Source organism: Coenobita brevimanus, chromosome 58 (assembly GCF_032717465.1).
Source record: "Coenobita brevimanus isolate Jiangsu-jjx chromosome 58, ASM3271746v2, whole genome shotgun sequence".
Classification (NCBI taxonomy): Eukaryota; Metazoa; Arthropoda; class Malacostraca; order Decapoda; family Coenobitidae; genus Coenobita; species Coenobita brevimanus.
In genome coordinates, this window is record NC_137011.1 from 19,737,048 (window position 1) to 19,758,272 (window position 21,225).

At 39.9% G+C, this 21,225-nt stretch overlaps 1 pseudogene; it reads left to right on the forward strand.

Moving 5' to 3' along the window:
* Positions 1-1,843: 1,843 nt before the first annotated feature.
* LOC145402672 (KRAB domain-containing protein 2-like) lies at positions 1,844-17,657 on the forward strand (annotated as a pseudogene).
* Positions 17,658-21,225: the final 3,568 nt, after the last annotated feature.

The following is a 21,225-nucleotide window of genomic DNA, read 5'->3' on the forward strand; positions in this document are numbered from 1 at the left end:
AGCCGCCCTCCATAGGCATCAGTTGTCAGTGTAATGTGATGTAGTGCTGATGTGTGTAGTCTTGTGTGTGCATGTGAGCTTTGTTTCTTATAGGAGAGCAATGTGTAAGTTGGGTTTTTGAAGAAAGTCTTCAATTTTTTTTTTTTTTTTGGGGGGGGGAAAGGGGGGGGGGTTGCATTTGACATTTAGTTTTAACCTGTACATAAACCAGTCTCTGATTGCACCCACTAGAATTAATCTCCCTACCCACCCATTTCCCCTGTGGACCTATTTTCACTCCAGTGACCCACATTCTTCCAAGGGCCTAGTTCCTTCCATAGACCCACAATTCTTCTTGGATTCATTTCCCCATGAACCTATTTTCCTTCATAGAACTTCTCCATAAACCAATTTTCTCCTATGGCCCTACTTTCTCACATGGACCTCCCATGAACCTTTTTTACCCAAGAATCTGCCTTTCCCCATATGAGCCTATTTTCTCCTGTATACCTCTTTTCTGCATGGATAGTCTCCTTCGACTTATTTCTCCTTGGACATTTTTCCAACATGAACCTATTTTCCACCATAAACTTATTCTTCCCCTGTGGATCTATTTTCCCTCTAATGATCTATATTCATCATGCCCCTCATTTCTGTTAATGAACATAATTTCTACATGGCGTATTTTTCCTCATGGAGACATGCCAAATCACCACAGGAACCTATTTTTTCACATAGACCTCTTTTCTCATGTGTACCTGTTTCCTCATAAACCTTTTATACCTGTTGGACCCATCTTTCCACTTCAGTGCATTTCCCTGAAGGACGTACTGTACCTCCCTTGGACGTATTTTCCCACATGGATCTACTCCAAACATGGACCTCTTTACTCCATAAGCCTAATCTACAGTGGACCAGTTTCCTCCCATCCATGCTTCTCACAAGTCAGTATGCCTATCCACCCACCCAGTGTAGCAAACCCATATCTTGGTTTGCCCTCCGGAAAGCTACATATCCACTCATAAAGCCCACCCATGACTCTCACGTGCCCAACGCACCTGACTTACCCACTCTGCCCTCCCCACCCACCGACCTACCACAACCTGCCTGCCTACCTCACTCACTAAACCCCCTCCTTTATGCCCACCCCACCCACCTCTTCCACACACACACACACACACACACAGCCAGTTTATAGCTTAGGCATGTTTATGCTGCGTGTTTGAGGCACTGTGTATCTAGTGTGGATTTGTATTGTAGTTGTCTTGTTTGAAAGTAGGATTGAGTTGTGGTGGCTTTGGTTATGTGCATTATGGTGTGCTTGGAAGGGTGAGGGAAATTATATTTACTGTGAAAGGAGTGTTTGTGGAGGTGTTCCACCTTTTACATTCTCATATGCTGTGGTATAGTCTGATGTGTGTAAGTGTAGTGCATGTGGTATGGATTCGTCTGTAACAGTTGCATTGAAAATGTCCACATGTTCATTTAGTCTGTTATGTGTAGAGCACAGGCAGGGCAAATGTGCTATACTCGTATATGGGGCCCTGGATTGCTCTCAGTGTCTCCAGCAAGTTTGAGGAGGAAAAATAACTGCCAGAGAGTCATTTTCCTTTGTGTCTAAAATGGCATAGGGAGCAACTGCCCTCATGTAGAAGGGAGCTCCCTACCAGACTGACTGAGATCCTCCTCGCAGGATTCAGAATAAATTGGGAAGGTTCTACTCCAGGGCCGAAATCAAAACCGCTCCTCGTCGCCTGGTGTGCACAGCGCCACCACGAGTAGACTCCCCTCTAGTGCCATATAGAAGAGTTTTGAGCACAAATTTCTTACTTTGAAAATTTGTCGACATAAAGTGACTTATGAGATGTCATTTTCAGTCCTTTCCTTGGCGACCATCTGGCTACGAGCAGAGGCTGAGATCCTGGTGAGCTGTAGGGTAGGTCTGCGTAGATGTTGACTCTGGAAAATTGGAATATTATTTAACGTGCTTCTTGAAAACTGATTTAATATCAGTTTCTGAGTGTATTCGAATACCATCTTTGTACTCAAAGAAATGGGAAAAAAAGGAAAAGAAATGAAAAGAATAAAACGCGCAATTAAATAATCATTTCTCTGATAATATTAATTGATATTTAGTGTATAAAATACATCTCCCAGCGCACTGTGCCGTTACAGTATTTATAAACTATTTTTGCTGGTTTCATTTACTGTAGTATCAAGAACACGCTCAATAGTTTCATCTCATTTGACGTTACACACACGAAAGATGGTGAATACTTTGGATAAGCAGGAAATGATGTATGTTGTGCTTTATTTACTGTATATTCATTCTTGGCATTGTTAATTCCCATCATATCAAATGTTGTACAATACACAACACAAACCTTCCAAGAAATTCCCACGTATAATTAGATAAAAGGTCATTATCATTCACTTTATATTACCGTAACCAACCTAGTTAGGACACAAATATTGTACACTGAATTTCAGGCGCAAACATAACTATTATGAAGGGTAAACTCTTATTAAGACAATGCAAAAAAAAAAAAAAAAAAAAAACTGAAAATAAGCAAAGATATGGATGAGTAACATAACAAACACTTACTAGGATTTTAAAACAATATCCAAACAGCCACTTACATAATCGCTTAAACCAGTTTGTGTGTGTGTGTGTGTGTGTGTGTGTGTGTGTGTGTGTGTGTGTGTGTGTAATTCACCGGGTCGGTCAGATCACTTGATGGTCGTGATGGTCAGCTTTTACCCTCCCGGAAGGGAGCTGAGAGCTCATACAGTCCGATCTAAGGGCAAGGCTGTGACCTTCACACACGCACACACCCGTCCCCTTGCTCCAGGGGGACAGTAACCACTCACTTCGTCAGTGAAACTTTTCGCAACCTGAGCGAGGCGCGAACTCCCGTCCACCAGTTGGCAAGCGGGAACGTTACCACTGTGTGTGTGTGTGTGTGTGTGTGTGTGTGTGTGTGTGTGTGTGTGTGTGTGTGTGTGTGTGTGTGTTTCAACAAAGTAAACAAAACACTTTAGACCTGATTTGCACCAACTTGATGGCAAGCTGGGGGTAAATCAAGGGGTTCACTCACTTTATATATATCTGTCTATCTCTCTCTCTCTATCTATCTATTTATATGTATATCTATCTATCTGTCTATCTATCTATCTATCTATATATCTCTCTCTCTCTCTCTTTATATATATATATATATATATATATATATATATATATATATATATATATCCCATTGGATCCCAGGGGTGCTGGGCGAGCCAGGACACTGGGTGGGTACTAAGCGTACCGCCCTCTGCCTATCGGCTCATAGTTGCGAAGCTCATAGGTCCCTACCGGGGGGTTCCCTACTTCTTAAAGACTAGAAATATCCCAGTTCTGTCCAATATGCCGGACTCGGGGCTCCAATGGGATATATATATATATATATATATATATATATATATATATATATATATATATATATATATATATATATATATATATACTGCCTATGCCCAAGATTACATGCCAGTATCGACTTGAACAGTTTCTTCATCATCATCTGAACCTCCTTTCCCATCCTAGGGCAGGGTGAGGAGTAGCAACGTTCACACAGCCCAAGTTTGCCCAGTCCAATGGGCCACGATTCCATTCACCCATCATTCAAGCCCCAAGAATCCTGGCACTATCTGATATGCCAGAAACTTTCACCATATTCTGTAGTTTCACATAAACCCAACTTTTTGGTGGGATTTTGGGTAAGGCGAGATTAAAGGATTTGCATTCTGAAACTCACTTTAATGTCAATGTATGAAGCTGACTTTTAAATGACATGGAAATGACATGGAGAGGTTGAATGTCAAGGTTTCATGGAAAAATAAACTTAAACAAGTTCTTATTTGATTTACTCCAAAATTTGTGGAAGAGTTCAGGTTAATACAAGGATGAAGAGACAACATTCTGAGAGCAATGATTGGTTAAGGGCAAGGCAAAATTGAAGAGATAAGATTTAAAGTGAAAATGTTCGACCCTTTGACCAATTAGGGTGTGTGCCAGTGCTAGGAATTCACTCTTCGAGTGCTCCTTTGCGTCTTCGTCCAATTTTTTGTGAGTTTGGTATAATTTTCCAGGAAACCACTCGTGAAGGCAACATCATAAAAAAAGAGTATAATATGAATGAATGATGTTTTGGAGAGGTGTAATTAAAAGTTTTGTTCCTGACCGTTTGTTTTGACCATAGTGAATGACTAACCTACGCTATGGACATTGCAAAATCGACTTACATATATATATATATATATATCATCAGCCGTTGAGGTCCACTGCAGGACCGGCCTATCCCTACCGAAGCAGGGACGATACAGCCAATGTATCTCTACCTAGTGGCTTAGGCTGTCTGGTAGAGACTGTATGTAGGGTGAGAAGTGCTTGTGAGTGTGGTGTTGTAGTGGCTTTGGATGTGTGTGTAGTCTGTGAACCAAGTGTAATCGGCCCGCCTTAAGCCGATTGGGTGCAAGCATACTAGTATCCGACACTGGCTCAACCACAGCACCCCCTGTGTCCGCCAAAGCAGCAAGTGGCTTGGTGAACGCTTCCCAAAGTTTTTACAATTCTGGCGGGAGGCGAACCCCTGCTCACCAGCGTGCGAAACGCACACTGTACCACTGTACCACAGAGGCTCCATATATATATATATATATATATATATATATAGTATGTATGTATGTATGTATAATTCATTCATTCATTCATCATCCAATCCTACATTACCCCATGAGGAGCATAGGAGCCCGGGGCTAGGCAAGTTGGTCCTGACATTTATGATGAGAGTGACCACCCTCACTCATCCCTGAGTAACATTGTGTGAGCAATAAACTCCAACCACCCCTTGGATATAAGCCTTCACAGGCGCTCTCTCTCTCTCTCTCTCTCTCTCTCTCTCTCTCTGCGAAATAACCACAGGAGATATGAAAGGAGTGAAAGTGAGTACTTTCGTACATTACATCTTCAGACAGAGTGAGACAGAAACGTAAAAGGTAGAGGTCTTTTATGCACACCAGCAGCAGGAAATGGCATACGGAACAAAAGATGACCTGAATTTTTACCGACTTAACTTATGGACACCTGCTGCAGGATGTGGCACACAACAAAGGATGACCTGAATCTACAAATGGGGGATGCACAGAACAATTGGTACCTCTTTTTTCTTCCTTAGGGATGCACCTGACAAAAATATGCGGGGGGGAGGGGGAATTAATACTGTGGCCTAACTTAAGACCTAGAGGATTAATGCTAGGCGTGTCCCACACAGGTGTGACTACACTACCAAGAGATGACAGGGAACAATCAACTGTTAGTCAGGGGGACATTGCTTTAAAATTAATTCAGTTAACATTTAATCACACTTAAAATGACCATAGCTTATGTTTACATTCTTTTCATATTTGCCAGAAATTAGGCAAGATTCTATTACATTTCTTTCGTCTAAGCTTTTTGATCTTGCTAGAATCTTAGAGCCTGCCCAGTCAATATGGTGATCACTGGATGCTTTGTGCTGAAATAAACCACTACTCTCTTGGGGTGTCCTTACACTATATTTATGTTGTGAGATTCTAATTTCCAAATCTTTTCCAGATTGGCCATTGTAAAATTTGTTGCAGGATTTTGTAAACAACGCCTGAATTACTGAATATTTTTTTTTTTTTATGGTGTTCTCATATTTTAATAGTACGTGTATACTAAGTTTCTTTAGTACATGAACAACATCAAGAAAATTTTCATGGAAGAGGAGGACAAGGGTTCTTTTAATATTCTGGCGATCTGGCTTATTAATTATCCCTTCAAGGAATCGTTTCTTGGTTGTATTGTGGCACTGAGTTATTATACTTTGTGGATATTTTAGCTTCTTTCCTATGCTCTGAATCATTGTTAGTTCATCATCTAATGATTCTGGGTCTGAAATTCTATGTGCTCTTAAGTACATGGATATGAACACAGATCTTTTTACATTAATATGATGGCTTGAATAATAATGCACATATGACATAATATTTGTAGATTTTCTGTATACTTTAGTCTTCAAAACATTTTGGTCCCTGAAAACTTTTACATCCAAAAATGGCATTTCATTATGCATTTCCATCTCATTAGTAAACTTAATCGATGGAACTTACGAATTTAATTTCATGAGAAATTCATCAATGGGAAGACTGTTAGGCCAGAAGCACAAGATATCATCAACTAATCGGAGCCAAACTATGTTTTGCTCCTTTACGTAGGTCAGTAAATGTTTCTCAAAGTATTCCATGTAAATTTTTGCCAAAACTGGGGAGAGGGGATACCCATGGTCATACCTAATTTTTGTGTGTAAAATTTGCCTTCAAAGGTAAAATATGAATTCACAATGCACAATTTAATTAGATTGATAATGTTTTCATAGGGAATACCATCAATGTTAGTACCCAGAATGCTCGGCAGGGAAGTTAAAACATCATCAACAGGGACATTTGTGAATAATGATTTAACATCAAAGCTGACTGATTTGTAGGGGTACATGACAATTAGAGATTTTAACTTTCTTACCAAATCCTCGTTGTTTTGTACAAATGAATTTCTCCTGAAATTAAATTCGTTAGTTCTATCGATTAAGTTTACTCATGAGAAGGAAATGGATAATGAATTGTCATTTTTGGATGAAAAATATATCAGGGACCAAAATGTTTTGACGACTAAAGTATACAGAAAACCTACAAATATTATGTCATATGTGCTTTACTATTCAAACCATTACGTTAATGTAAAAAGATCTGTGTTCGTATCCATGTACTTAAGAGCATATAGAATTTCATACCCAGATTTATTAGATGATGAACTAGAAATGATTCAGAGCATTGGAAAGAAGCAAAAATATCCACAAAGTATACTAACTCAGTGCCACAGTACAGCAAGAAGCGATTCCTTGAAGGGAAAACTAATGAGCCAGATGGCCAGAATGTTCAAAGAACCCTTATCCTCCCCTTCCATGAAAATTTTCTTGATGTTGTTCACATACTGAAGAAACTTAACATACACGTAGTATTCAAATATGAGAACACCATCAAAAAAAAAAAAAAAAACAGTAATTCAGGCGTTGTTTACAAAATCCCGTGTAAAAGCTGCAACAAATTTTACATAGGACAATTTGGAAAAGATTTGGAAACTAGAATCTCACAACATAAATACAGTGCAAGGACAGCCCAACAGAGTAGTGGTTTATTTCAGCACAAAGCATCCAGTGATCACCATATTGACTGGGCAGGCTCTAAGATTCTAGGGGGATCAAATAGCTTAGATGAAAGAAATATAATAGATTCTTGCCTAATTTCTGGCACATATGAAAAGAATGTCAACATGGGCTACGGTCATTTTAAGTGTGATAAATTGTTAACTGAATTAATTTTAAAGCAGCATCTCCCAGAATAACAGTTGATTGTTCCTTGTCGTCTCCTGGTAGTGTAGTCACACCTGTGTGGGACACGCCTAGCATTAATCCTGTAGGTCTTAAGCCGCAGTATTTATCACCCCCCCCTTTTTATTTTTTTATCTGGTGATTCCCTAAGAAAGAAAAAAAAGAGGTACCTATTATTCTGTGCATCCCCCATTTGTAGATTCAGGTCATCCTTTGTTGTGTGCCACTTACTCCTGCAGGTGTCCATAAGTTAAGTCGCAGGTAAAAATTCAGGTCATCCCTTGTTCTGTGTGCCATTCTCTGCTGCGGGTGTGCATAAAAGACTTCTGTCGTTTACGTTTCTGTCTCACTCAGTCGAAGATGTAATGTACGAAAGTACTCACTGTCGCTCCTTTCATTTCTCCTGTGGTTATTTTGCATACATATCTTAACGGTGAAGTGAACTTTCTGCATATATATATATATATATATATATAGCTAGTTAGCTAGATAGATAGGTAGATAAATAGACAGCTATATATATATATATATATATATATATATATATATATATATATATATATATATATATATGGAGCAGATAAGGGACGTGGAAGGTGTGTGCAAAATATTCACAGAAGAAATATGTGCAGCATGTAAGGTGGTGCGAGGGGTGAATAGAAGACGAAGGGGATGCAAGGAGCAGCATGGTGGAATGAAGAGGGTAGATAGGCTGTGGCACAAAAGAGAAAAACATTGAATGAATGGATGAAGAATAAGGGCGTGGAAGAAGTTGAGAGACGATAGATATAGTTATATGTACAAAGAAAGAAAGAGGTGAAAAAATTAGTAAGAGAGAGTAAGAAGAAAGAGGTGATGAGGAATTTGGAAGGAATTTGAGTGTCAAGTGGAGGGAATGTAAAAAAATGTTCTGGAAAGAGGTCAAGAGAGTCAGACAGGGTGGCAATGAAGTTAGTAGGGGAGTGTAAGATAAAAATGGTATATTGCTAGTTGAGAAGGGAGAAAAATTGAGCAGATGGAGAGAACACTTTAATAATTACTGAACATAGAGAATGAAAGTAATGCGAATATAAGTGGCTGGGGAATGGCTAGGAGAAGGAGGGAGATCAGAATACAGGAAGAAATCAGTAAGATGGAAGTTGTGGAGGCAATGAAGAAAGTCAAAATGGGGAAAGCCCCAAGAATTGATGGAGTGTGTGGTGAAATGCTGAAGCATGGGGGAGAGATAGCAGTAGAATGGATGTGGAAGATGTGCAGATTGGCCTGGGAGGAAGGTAGAGTCCCGGAGGATTGGAAGTCAGGTATAATCATTCCCTTGTACAAAGGGAAAGGGAAAAAAGGAAAGTGTGTTAATCATACCGGCATTTGTCTTCTTAGTATAATAGGAAAAAGTATACGGTAGAATACTTATTGACAGAGTTAGGGAAATAACAGAGAAATTAGTTGGAGAAGAACAGGGAGGCTTTAGGAAGGGAAGAGGTTGTGTAGATCAGATATTCATTCTTAGATCTTTAGTAGGAAAGTTTCTAAAGAAGTGAAAGAAGTTGTATGCAGCCTTCATGGACTTGGAGAAAGCATATAACAGGGTGGATACACAAGGATTGTGGAAAGTATGAAGAATATATGGAGTAGTTGGGACGTTGTTGAATGCTGTGTTGAGTATGTATGATGGTGCTAAGGCTGCAGTGCGTGTGGATAATGAACTAAGTGAGTTTTTCTCTTTGAAGGTTGGGTTGAAACAGGGATGTGTCATGTCTCCATGGTTGTTCAATCTGTATATAGATGGGGTTATAAAAGAAATACGAGGTAGGGCAGTAGATGTTGGAGTGGCTCTAATGAGAGAGGGCAGTGTTTGGAAACTCCCTGTACTGTTGTTTGCAGATGATACTGTGTTGTTAAGTGAAGACGAAGGGGGAGCTGCAAGGCTTGATGGGAGAGTGTGTAAGAAACGGAATCTAAAGGTGAATGTAGGGATGAGTAAAGTTATGGTCTTCGAGAGAGGTGAAGTCAGTAAATGTACAGTGAGGTTGGATGATGAGGAAATAAAAAATGTAGGTACGTTCAAGTACTTGGGTAGTGTGATGAGTAAGGATGGAAGTTTGGACGGTGAAGTGCTTGAAAGGGTACAACAAGGAAGAAAGGTTGCTTGTTCCTTAAATGCAGTGATAAGAAACAGGGAAGTGAGCATGGAAGTGAAAAAGTTATTACATGACAGTATTGTGATACCAACTCTAACGTATGGAAGTGAAGTTTGGACGTTGCTCTAGGGACACAAGTCAAGAGTGAGATCAGTGGAAATGAGTTATTTGAGGGGAGTGTGTGGAGTCACATGGTGAGACAAACTAACAAATGAGGATGTGAAAGAGCGTTGTGGTTTGGATGTGGATGTGATACGTGTTAGGAGAAACACACTGAGGTGGTTTGGCCATGTGGGGAGGATGGAGGGTGAGAGACTGACAAGGAGAGTGTATGTGAGTGAGGTGGAGGGGGAGAGGGGGAGGGGAAGGCCAGGAATGAGATAGAGGGATGGAATGGAGAGGTATATGAGAGAGGGGGGTGTGAATTGGGAGCAGGGCAGTGAAATGGTGGGGGACAGGGTGACGTGGAGACGATTTGTTTGTGGCCACCCCGTATAAAGGATTAAGGAGTCTGGCAATATATATATATATATATATATATATATATATATATATATATATATATATATATATATATATATATATATATTGTTACATAGCCTATGATTTCATCATCCTTTGTGTGATTTTTAACGCACAGTTGCTGCATGTTTGATCACGAGCGTGTTCTGCCTCAGTTCCCCCCTTCTACCGTTATAGTAGAGTAAGTCGTCATTTCTGTTGTTTTAGTGCAGGATTTTCATCTCTTTGTCCCCATGGCTTCATTTGCGCGTCCTTCTTACAAGTTGTATCAAGCTCTGCTGGCCCCTATATAATGAGCTCAGTCTCTGCATCATGGCCACTTAGATCTGCTCCTCATTTTGTTCACATCTCTGTCCTCCCCTGTACAGTTATTATTATTGTGAGTGCTCAAGAAATCTCCAAACATCTAGCAGCTGTGTGTAATTTGAGTATAACTGTTATTGCATTTTTTCCTTGTACTGTATAGCATAAGGTGTTGATTTGTAGGCCTAGTGAGTTCTTTTTGTAATTTATGTAAAGTTTTACTATCAGCTATTTTTGATAATAGTTTGTATCTGTAATAATTTATCTGGCATTCACTGAGTATTATCTGGTGTTTCATTTTATCAGGGCTGACTTAGATAAATTTACTCTTGCTAATTTCGTGTTAATAGAGGCTATTGCAGTTAACCATATATTTAACCTGTTTATTTGCCATTACATTATCCTTATGAGTCCTGAATGTTTTGTTGTTAGTTTGTGCATTAAACTTTAACTTGTAATTTTACCTAACTCTTTTGTTTTGAACCTGGAACTTTACGGGACAGTAGTGATTTTTTAGTATTCTCACTTAAAGTGTACATTATCTTTCTCTGTTCCGTAACATAAATTTGGCGACCTCATATCAGGATATTCAGGATATTATCATAAGGATATTGCTTGATATTTTGTGACTTACCTATTAATTATGTCTACTATTACTACACTTGATGAAGCCAAAGATTTTTTGTCAAATGTGCAAACAGTGTGTGATATAGAAAACAGAACAAAGAATGAACTTAAGCTTGTTGCTCAACAATTGGGAATTGCTGTTCACTCTCATCATTCTAAAGATCAAATTGTTGACATGATTAATGAAAGCTTGTTTAATGTAACTCCTCCAAATGAGCAAACGCAGATTGAATTAGCTAAGTTACAGCTAGCCCTGCAGGAGGCTCGCGTTAAGGAGGCACAGATACAGGCTGAGGCACAAGTTGAACTTGCCAGGATTCAGGCAGACCATGAGTATCGCATGAAACAAGGTGGAACTGGATCATCTAGCTCTGATGATTTTGATGTGGCTAAAAATGTTAAACTTGTCCCTCCTTTTAATGAATCTGATTTAACAAAGTATTTTCAGTTGTTTGAGAGGGTAGCTACAGGTTTTAATTGGCCTAAGGAGTATTGGCCAGTACTCCTTCAAACTGTTCTCACCGGTAAAGCTCAAGTAACTTATGCATCTTTGCCTCAGGATCAGTCTGATAATTATGATGTAGTTAAGAGCTTGATTCTTAAGGCCTATGAGCTTGTTCCTGAAGCTTATAGAGTAAAATTTAGGACAACTTACAAGCAAGATAAGCAATCCCATGTTGAGTATGCAAAAATCAAAGAAGATCTGTTAGAGCAGTGGTTAAATTCTAAGAATGTGGATTCTGATTTTGGTAAATTTAAGCAGATGATTTTGCTGGAGGACTTCAAGAGGTGTATTTATAAAGATGTAAGCCTATATCTTGATGAGAAAAGAATAGATAATTTGTCTAATGCTGCAGTTTTAGCTGATGAGTATGTTCTTACTCACAAGAGATATTCTAGAGAAAAAGGGAAAGCTGAGAGTAAGTACGTTGCCTCTACTCAGAGTACAGGTAACAGGAAAGAGAATAAAGATGATGTTTCTCAGGAAGTAAATACCAGCTTCACCTCTAGATTTCAGAAAAGTAAATGTACTTATTGTAGTAAGCTTGGTCATACTACCGAGAGATGTTTCAGGAGACAGCGTGATGTGAACAAAAAGGAGTCTTTAAATATTCAGTCAATTGGTCTAGTGTCCACTCTTGAGAGTTCCCAGAATTCTTTAACTGAGTTAACTGAACCTGCTTTGAGGGGTAACTTAAATTCTCATGATGGAGCTCCTCTTTTGAGCGGTAACGTGGGTGACACTCTCAAGAGTTCATTTGCTAATTTCCTGTCTGATGGTTTTGTCAGTCCTCTGGACAGTAATGACAGGAAATCAGTTCAAATATATCGTGATACAGGTGCTTGCCAATCCCTTATGCTGACCAGTGTTCTAGGCTCTAATGTTAATTCCTCTGATGAAACTGTAATCTTACAAGGTGTAGGGAATAATTACTTCTCTGTCTCTCTGTGCAGAGTGAATTTAGAGTCTGGTTTTGTTAATGGTTCCGTTATGGTTGGGTTGGTTGAGACACTCCCAATGTCAGGTGTAACTTTCTTACTTGGAAATGATATTGGTGGAAGTCAAGTGTGTCCAGCTCCTCAGTTGTCTAGTGAGCCAGTGGCTGTGTCCCAGGATTGTGATGTCCCTGATGTGTTCCCTGCATGTGCTGTCACTAGGGCTAAGTCTAAAGTTACTGGTGATTTAGAGGATAATGATGATGATGATGTTATCCTAGCTGACACTTTTCTTGCTAATTTGGACCACTCACCAGATGAGGCAGTACCCCGTAGTGTTGATAATTTGTCTCGTCAAGAGTTGGTTGAGTTGCAGGTTGCTGACCCTGAGTTGAAAGGTCTAGCTAACTCTGCTTACAGTGAAGAAGAGTCAGCCGGTGCTTCTACTTGTTATTATGTAAAGTCAGGAGTACTTATGAGGAAGTGGAGACCCCCAGCAGCATCAGCCGACTGTGAATGGGAGGTTGTACATCAAGTTGTCATCCCTCGTGTTTGTAGGCAGGATATCATTAGAGTGGCTCATGATTCCAGTTTGGCAGGACACCTTGGAGTGAGGAAGACTGTGGCACGCATTTTGAAACACTTCTACTGGCCAGGTATCTTCAGGGATGTTTCCTGGTATTGTAAGTCTTGTCACACCTGTCAAGTTGTGGGGAAGTGTAATCAGACCGAAAAGGTTGCACCTCTAGTTCCCATTCCTCCTTTTGAGGCGCTTTTCACCCGTGTGTTGGTGGATATTGTGGGTCCTCTTCCTAAGACTTCTTCAGGATTTTCTTATGTGTTGACCATGATTGATATGGCTACTCGTTATCTTGAAGCCATTCCACTTAGAAATATCTCAGCAAAGAACGTGGTTAAGGAAATGCTAGGGTTCTTCACAAAGTTTGGTCTGCCCAAGGAAGTACAGTCAGACCGGGGAAGTAATTTCATGTCAAAATTTTCAAGCAGTCTCTGAAAGAGTTGGGCATCACCCAGATCACGTCTTCAGCTTACCATCCCCAGACCCAAGGAGCGTTGGAGAGATATCATCAAACACTCAAATCGATGCTCAAGAAATACTGTTTGGAACATCAGAAAGACTGGGATAAAGGTTTTCCATTCGTTGTGTTTGCCGCAAGAGAATCTCCAAATGAATCACTGGGCTTCTCACCTTTTGAACTACTGTTTGGCCATGAAGTAAGAGGACCCCTTAAGTTACTCAATGAATGCTGGCTGTCGGAGAAAGATGACGTCAACCTACTGGAGTATGTGATGAAGTTCAAAGAACGGCTGTCCACTGCTTTACAGCTGGCGAGAGAGAATTTAGGAGCTGCTCAGGAGAAGATGAAGACTTGGTATGATAAGAAGTCCAGGTTGCGCCACTTTCAGCCAGGAGATCAGGTTTTGATTCTGCTACCAGTTCATGGGCAACCTCTTCAAGTCAAGTTTAGTGGTCCTTATTTCGTGGAGAAGAAACTCAGTGATGTCAACTATGTCATCGCCACACCAGATCGTAGAAAGAACAAGCAACTATGTCACATCAACATGCTAAAGTTATATCACAGGCGGGACGAAAATAATCCAGTCTGCACTGTAGCTGTTCCACCCGAGTCTGCAAGTGAAGCTCTGCCATGCAGTATGAGCCTGAGTGATAGTTTGGGGAAGAATCCTGATATCATGAATGATCTCCAGACTAAGCTTTCTCATCTACCACCCAAGGAAAGGCAGGAGTTTTCGGCATTACTGCAGGAGTACCCGCAAGTGTTCCGTGCTACTCCAGGAAGAACCACTGTGTTGATGCATGATGTCGATGTTGGAGACGCAAAGCCAATTAAATTGCCTCCTTACCGTGTGAACCCAGTGAAAGTTCCTCTCATCCAGAAGGAGCTTGGCTACCTGTTGGACCACAAGATGATTGAGCCCTGTCAGAGCGAGTGGAGTTCTCCTGTCACTCTAGTCCCTAAGCCAGGTGGGTCACAGAGGCTTTGCATCGACTACAGACGTGTTAATCAGATAACTAAAACAGACACTTACCCTCTCCCTCGTGTGGAAGATTGCATAGACAAGATCGGAAAGGCTAGGTACATAAGTAAGTTTGATTTGTTAAAGGGATACTGGCAAGTACCTATGACTGAACGTGCTAGGGAGATCTCATGTTTTGTAACACTAGGAAAGGCTTTTGCATGTTCGGTAATGCCATATGGTATGAAGAATGCACCAGCCACATTTCAGAAGCTCATGAATGTTGTAACAGAGGGTTTGGCAGGGTGTGTTGTTTATATTGATGATGTATTAATCTTCAGTGACAACTGGAAAGATCACCTGTGCCATGTCAGTAAATTTCTTGAGCGTTTGGTTCATGCTAATCTTGTAGCTAATTTATCAAAGTGTGAGTTTGGTCAAGCTAAAGTTCAGTACCTTGGGTATGTAATTGGTGATGGACATGTTGCACCACCAGGAGCTAAGGTTCAGGTTATAAGTGATCTTCCCAGACCTAAAAGTAGGAAGGAGCTACAAAGGTTTTTGGGAATGGTAGGTTATTACAGGAGATTTGTTCTTAACTTTTCTATTCTTGTATCACCACTTACAGACCTACTGAAAAAGGGAGTTAAATTTGTCTGGACTGATAACTGTGAATCCTCTTTCAACAAACTTAAAGCTATTCTATTAAGTCAGCCAGTGCTCGCTACTCCAAATTTTGCTAAGCCTTTTAAGATGGCTGTTGATGCAAGTGATACAGGAGCTGGGGCTGTTTTGCTGCAAGAGGATGATCAGGGTATTGAACATCCTGTATCTTATTACAATAAGAAGTTCACTCCACCTCAAAAGAACTACTCAACTATTGAGAAAGAGCTTTTGGCCTTGATTTTGGGTTTACAGCATTTTTCAATTTATTTATGTTCTGGTTTTGACCCCATAGTCATTTATACCGATCATAACCCACTGAAATTCCTTAGTAAGTTTAAAGATAAAAATCAGAGATTGACAAGATGGAGTCTACTTCTTCAGGAGTATTCATTAGACATACAACATGTCAAGGGGAAAGAAAATGTTATTGCAGATTGCTTATCTAGACTTTAGACAGATTGTTTTAGAGTAATAAGAAATTTCCTTTGTAAATTTCTTTTTTCTTTGTGGGGAGGTGTTACATAGCCTATGATTTCATCATCCTTTGTGTGATTTTTAACGCACAGTTGCTGCATGTTTGATCACGAGCGTGTTCTGCCTCAGTTCCCCCCTTCTACCGTTATAGTAGAGTAAGTCGTCATTTCTGTTGTTTCAGTGCGGGATTTTCATCTCTTTGTCCCCATGGCTTCATTTGCGCGTCCTTCTTACAAGTTGTATCAAGCTCTGCTGGCCCCTATATAATGAGCTCAGTCTCTGTATCATGGCCACTTAGATCTGCTCCTCATTTTGTTCACATCTTTGTCCTCCCCTGTACAGTTATTATTATTGTGAGTGCTCAAGAAATCTCCGAACATCTAGCAGCTGTGTGTAATTTGAGTATAACTGTTATTGCATTTTTTCCTTGTACTGTATAGCATAAGGTGTTGATTTGTAGGCCTAGTGAGTTCTTTTTGTAATTTATGTAAAGTTTTACTATCAGCCATTTTTGATAATAGTTTGTATCTGTAATAATTTATCTGGCATTCACTGAGTATTATCTGGTGTTTCATTTTATCAGGGCTGACTTAGATAAATTTACTCTTGCTAATTTCGTGTTAATAGAGGCTATTGCAGTTAACCATATATTTAACCTGTTTATTTGCCATTACATTATCCTTATGAGTCCTGAATGTTTTGTTGTTAGTTTGTGCATTAAACTTTAACTTGTAATTTTACCTAACTCTTTTGTTTTGAACCTGGAACTTTACGGAACAGTAGTGATTTTTTAGTATTCTCACTTAAAGTGTACATTATCTTTCTCTGTTCCGTAACAATATATATATATATATATATATATATATATATATATATATATATATATATATATATATGTTACGGTCATTTTGTGAAATTGGGCATTTTGCAAAATGCCCGGCCATTATGCAAAAAGACCAAATCCGTGGTCAATTTGCAAAATGACCTAAATATCTGGTCATTTTGCAAAAAGACCAAGGTTTTGGTCTTTTTACAAAATCACCAGTATTATCGTTGGTCAGTTTGCAAAATGTCCAAACAGCAAGCAGCTAGGCTGAGGAAAACAAAGCATTAAATACCTCGAGTTTATTGTCTAGAAATGAATACGAACAAATCCTGATTCGTTTGAATGAACTTAAACGTCCTAACATGAAAAAGACGCAGAAGGACTATCGGTTGTTACGAAAATATGAAATTCTTGGGTCATAGTTGAAAGTATCACCGTTCAGAAACTGCAGAAAAAGGGAACTCACCTTAGATTCGTATGCGCTGAAGATGTGTTCGATGTGATCGATGCTGTTCATTGTGCAAGTGGGTATTGAGTTAGAACTGTTGTGTTCAAGGAAACAAGTGAAAAATATGCCAATATTTCAAGACTCCAAATACAGTGGTATTTACAGTTGTGTGAGGAGTGTCAGCTGAAAAAAACCACTGTACGCAAGTCTGTGATTGTCAAGCCAATTGTCTCAAACAGCATGAACTCACGAGCTCAGGTTAGTAAACATGCACTGGTTAAGGCCGTATTTGTTAGGACAGAATAATGTTGTATTTCCGCACATCATACCAATGTAAAAGAGTTTGAAGTTAATTACAAATTGCCCTAAAGGACCTGAAAGTTTCCCTAAAATGGGTCCGAGTCTGTCTGTTTGTAGGTCGACTTGATCGATATGCAGAGCCAGGCAGATGGGAAACATCGTTTCATTCTCAACTATCAGGATCACTTGACCAAGATGGTGTGTCTTCGGGCTCTACAGACGAAAACTGCTGAAGAGGTTGCTTTCCACCTCGTTGACATTTTCTGTGACAAAGGAGCCCCCCCATATCCTGCAGTCTGACAATGGTAGAGAATTCTCAAATAAGGTATAGAATATATTATTTCTTTAAATCAAACAATTTTCATAAAACTTAGCAGAAATATCAGACATGGTCACAAAAAGACACCAGAAACTTAGCGAGGTGATATATATGACAAGGTTTGATGTTCACTGTTTTAATTTTCAGCTTATCAAGGAAGTTCTGGTTCATGGCAAACCACGACATTCACAATCGCAGGGCTCGGTGGAACGAGCCAACAGGGATATTGAAGCAATTCTTGCATGTTGGATGAAGGACAACACTACACAATGGTCACAGGGACTGCGCTTTGTCCAGTGGAAGAAAAACACTCGCTTTCACTCCGGAATTGGAAGAACACCATATGAGGCCATGTATGGACAGAAGGCTCGTCTTGGTGTTGACGCATCTTCTGTACCAGAGGAAGTCATGGACGGTATGCAGACGGAGGTGCAGCTTGCAGAAGCACTAGGTGTTGTCAATGAGGAGGATGCAGATACAGAGGAGGAAGAGATAGGTGCTGAAGAGCAAGAAGAACCATCCGCTGTCATTAACTGCATCTCCTAAAAAGCTACTTTGGTTCAAATGTGTGCAAAGTGTGTGGGAACCCATGTCACTCTTATACTCCGTGTTCTGTTATGAATGAAGATGCTGATGAGCCTGTGCTTTGTTCCATCTGCAATCGGAATCGCAGTATTCATACTGAACAAATGAAGTCTAACATAGAACAACATAAACAAGCTAAAAAAATGATGGATAATTCTGTGAGGCGATTTAAACCAGCCCACGCAGGGGACACTGTGATGGTTCCTGTTCTATTAGTTGACCGCGGACGTGCAGAGTTTGCAGAGTTTCTTAATGTGAAGGCCGTTGTTGTTAAGGCATTGGACAATGGCACGTACAAGCTTGGTACAAAGCACGGCCTGCTTAAGCAGGTGTACACGCACAACCAATTTACTCAATGAGTAGAAAAATTCCTTTCGATAGAAGATGTAGTAGAGGAGCGGGAAGTAAGTCTGCGGGAAGTAAGTCTGCAGGAAGTGGCCATTGCAGAATCCGTGGGACAAGGTCAGGGATTTGCTAAATGCTCTTCCACTAAGTCATGTCTGACCAGACGCTACAAGTGTTTAAAAAACAATGTTTTATGCAACAGCAGATGCAAATGCAGTGCCTCTTGCGCTAACAAGTCCGATACACACACACACACACACACAGACACAGACACAGACACACACACACACACACACACACACACACACACACACACACACATGACACACAGGCACACATCCGCTTAAGGATGTAAGACCATTTTCTGCAAATATATATACATATATATATATATATATATATATATATATATATATATATATATATATATATATATATATATATATATATATATATATATATATATACAGTATATCATGAAGGTTGAATAAACATACTTTTTAAGGTTTAATGTATTTTCTAAGAAAGAATAAACTTGTTCTATTTTACGTTCACGTCCTTTTATCGTTTACTCGCCTTTCTTTCAACTTGTTCTATTTTACGTTCACTACCTCTTATCATTTACTCGCCTTTTTTTTCAACTGGCTACTTGCTGTTTAGACATTTTGCAAACTGACCAACGATAATACTGGTGATTCTGTAAAAAGACCAAAACCTTGGTCCTTTTGCAAAATGACCAGATATTTAGGTCATTTTGCAAATTGACCACGGTTTTGATCTTTTTGCATAATGGCCAGGCATTTTGCAAAATGACCAATTTCGCAAAATGACCGTAACATATATATATATATATATATATATATATATATATATATATATATAGAGAGAGAGAGAGAGAGAGAGAGAGAGAGACAGACAGACAGACAGACAGACAGACAGAGATTTCATTCATTATCCAATCCTACATTTCCCAATCAGGAGCGTAGGAGCCCTGGGCTAGGCAAGTTGGTCCTGACATTTATGATGAGTGTGACCAACTTCACTCATCCCTTAGTAGCACTGCGTGAGTAATAAACTCCAACCATCACTTGGATATAAACTTTCACCGGCTACAGTACTGTATATATATATATATATATATATATAGGACCTATCCTGACCGAAGGAGGGACGATACAGCCTATGTTTCTACCATGTGGCTTTGGCTGTCTTAGAGATTGTATGTAGGGTGAGAAGTGCTTGTAAGTGTGATTGTAGTGATGTAGTGGGTTTGGATGTGTGTGTAGTCTGTGAACCAAGTGTAATCGGCCCACGCAAGCCGACTAGGTGCAAACATACTTTATAGTAAGCGACACTGGTTCAACCACAGCACCCCTTGTGTTCGCAAATGCAGTATGTGGCCGGGTGAACACTTGCAAAGTTTATTACCCTGGCGGGGCGCAAACCCTGGCTCACCCGTGTACGAAACGCACACTGTACCACTGTACCACAGAGGCTCCATATATATATATAAAATCTATGTATATATATATATATATATATATATATATATATATATATATATATATATATATATATATATATATATGGACCTATATGTTTTTTTATTTTGTGCAATAAGACGGAATAGAAAGGGATGGGGGAAATGAATTATCCCCATAACCTGAAGATTGGGTGTATGAATTTGCGTGGATGTGGTACGATTGACGCTGGGACAATGTTTGTGAGAAGAAAGTTGGATGTGTTAGCTCTGAGTGAGACAAAGATGAAAGGGAAAGGTGAGTCCAAGTTTGGAAGTGTGAATTGAAGGATATCAGGTATTGATAGAGGAAGGGCGTGAGAAGGTGTGGCTTCGTTAATGAGCTCGGAAGTGCAGCAGTGTGTGATTGAATGGAAGGAGGTGTCATAGAGACTGACCTGGGTGAAAGAGAAATTTGAGAGTAGTGGGTATCTGTGATTGCATATGAGCCTTGTAGCGAAAGGGATGCAGAAGAAAGGGAGCCTTTCTGGAATGATGTTGATGAGTGTCTGAAGAGCTTTGGTGCAATTGTGAATGTGATAATAATGGGCGATCTGAATGCTAAGGTGAGAAATGAAGCAGTTGAAGATGTAGCTGGTATGCATCGTGTGCCTGGAAGAAATGAAAATTGGGAACGAATGATAGGGATGTGTGTTGAACGAGAGATGGTGATTGGAAATACCTTGCTTGAGAAAATGATATAAGTATACATGGGTGAGACAGGAGGGTCGAAGGATTGTTATTAGAGCATTGATGTAGTATGTGGTTGTGTCCAGGAATGTAAGAGGAAGATTGATGGATGTGTGAGCTTTGAAAGGGGAGGATCGAGGTATGTCTGACCACTACCTGGTGGAGGGAAAGTTGAGAGCAGGTAAGAGATGGGTGAGAGCTAGGAGAGTTAGGTGTGGCAGGGAGGTTTTGAAAGTGAGTTGGAGAAAAGAGAGAAAATGATAGAGTATCAGGAGAAATTGAGAGATGAGTGGAACGCAGTGAAAGCTCAGGAAAATGGCGGTGTGAAGGAGGAATGGCAGTTGTTTATGAAAGCTGTGGTGGGGGATGCAGAAGAGATGTGTGGTGTGAGATGAGTCGGTGGTGGTGTAAGAAAGGGAAGTGAATGATGGTGCGAGGAAGTAAGTATGGTTGTGGCTGAGAAGAGACGTGAGACTGCAGAAGATGGATGAGGTGTCATATGAAGGTATAAGGAAAAGAGGAATAGGACGAGAAGGGCTGTGCATGATGCTAAAGTGGCAGGAGATGAGAGGTGGGGTAGGCAGTTGACTAAGAA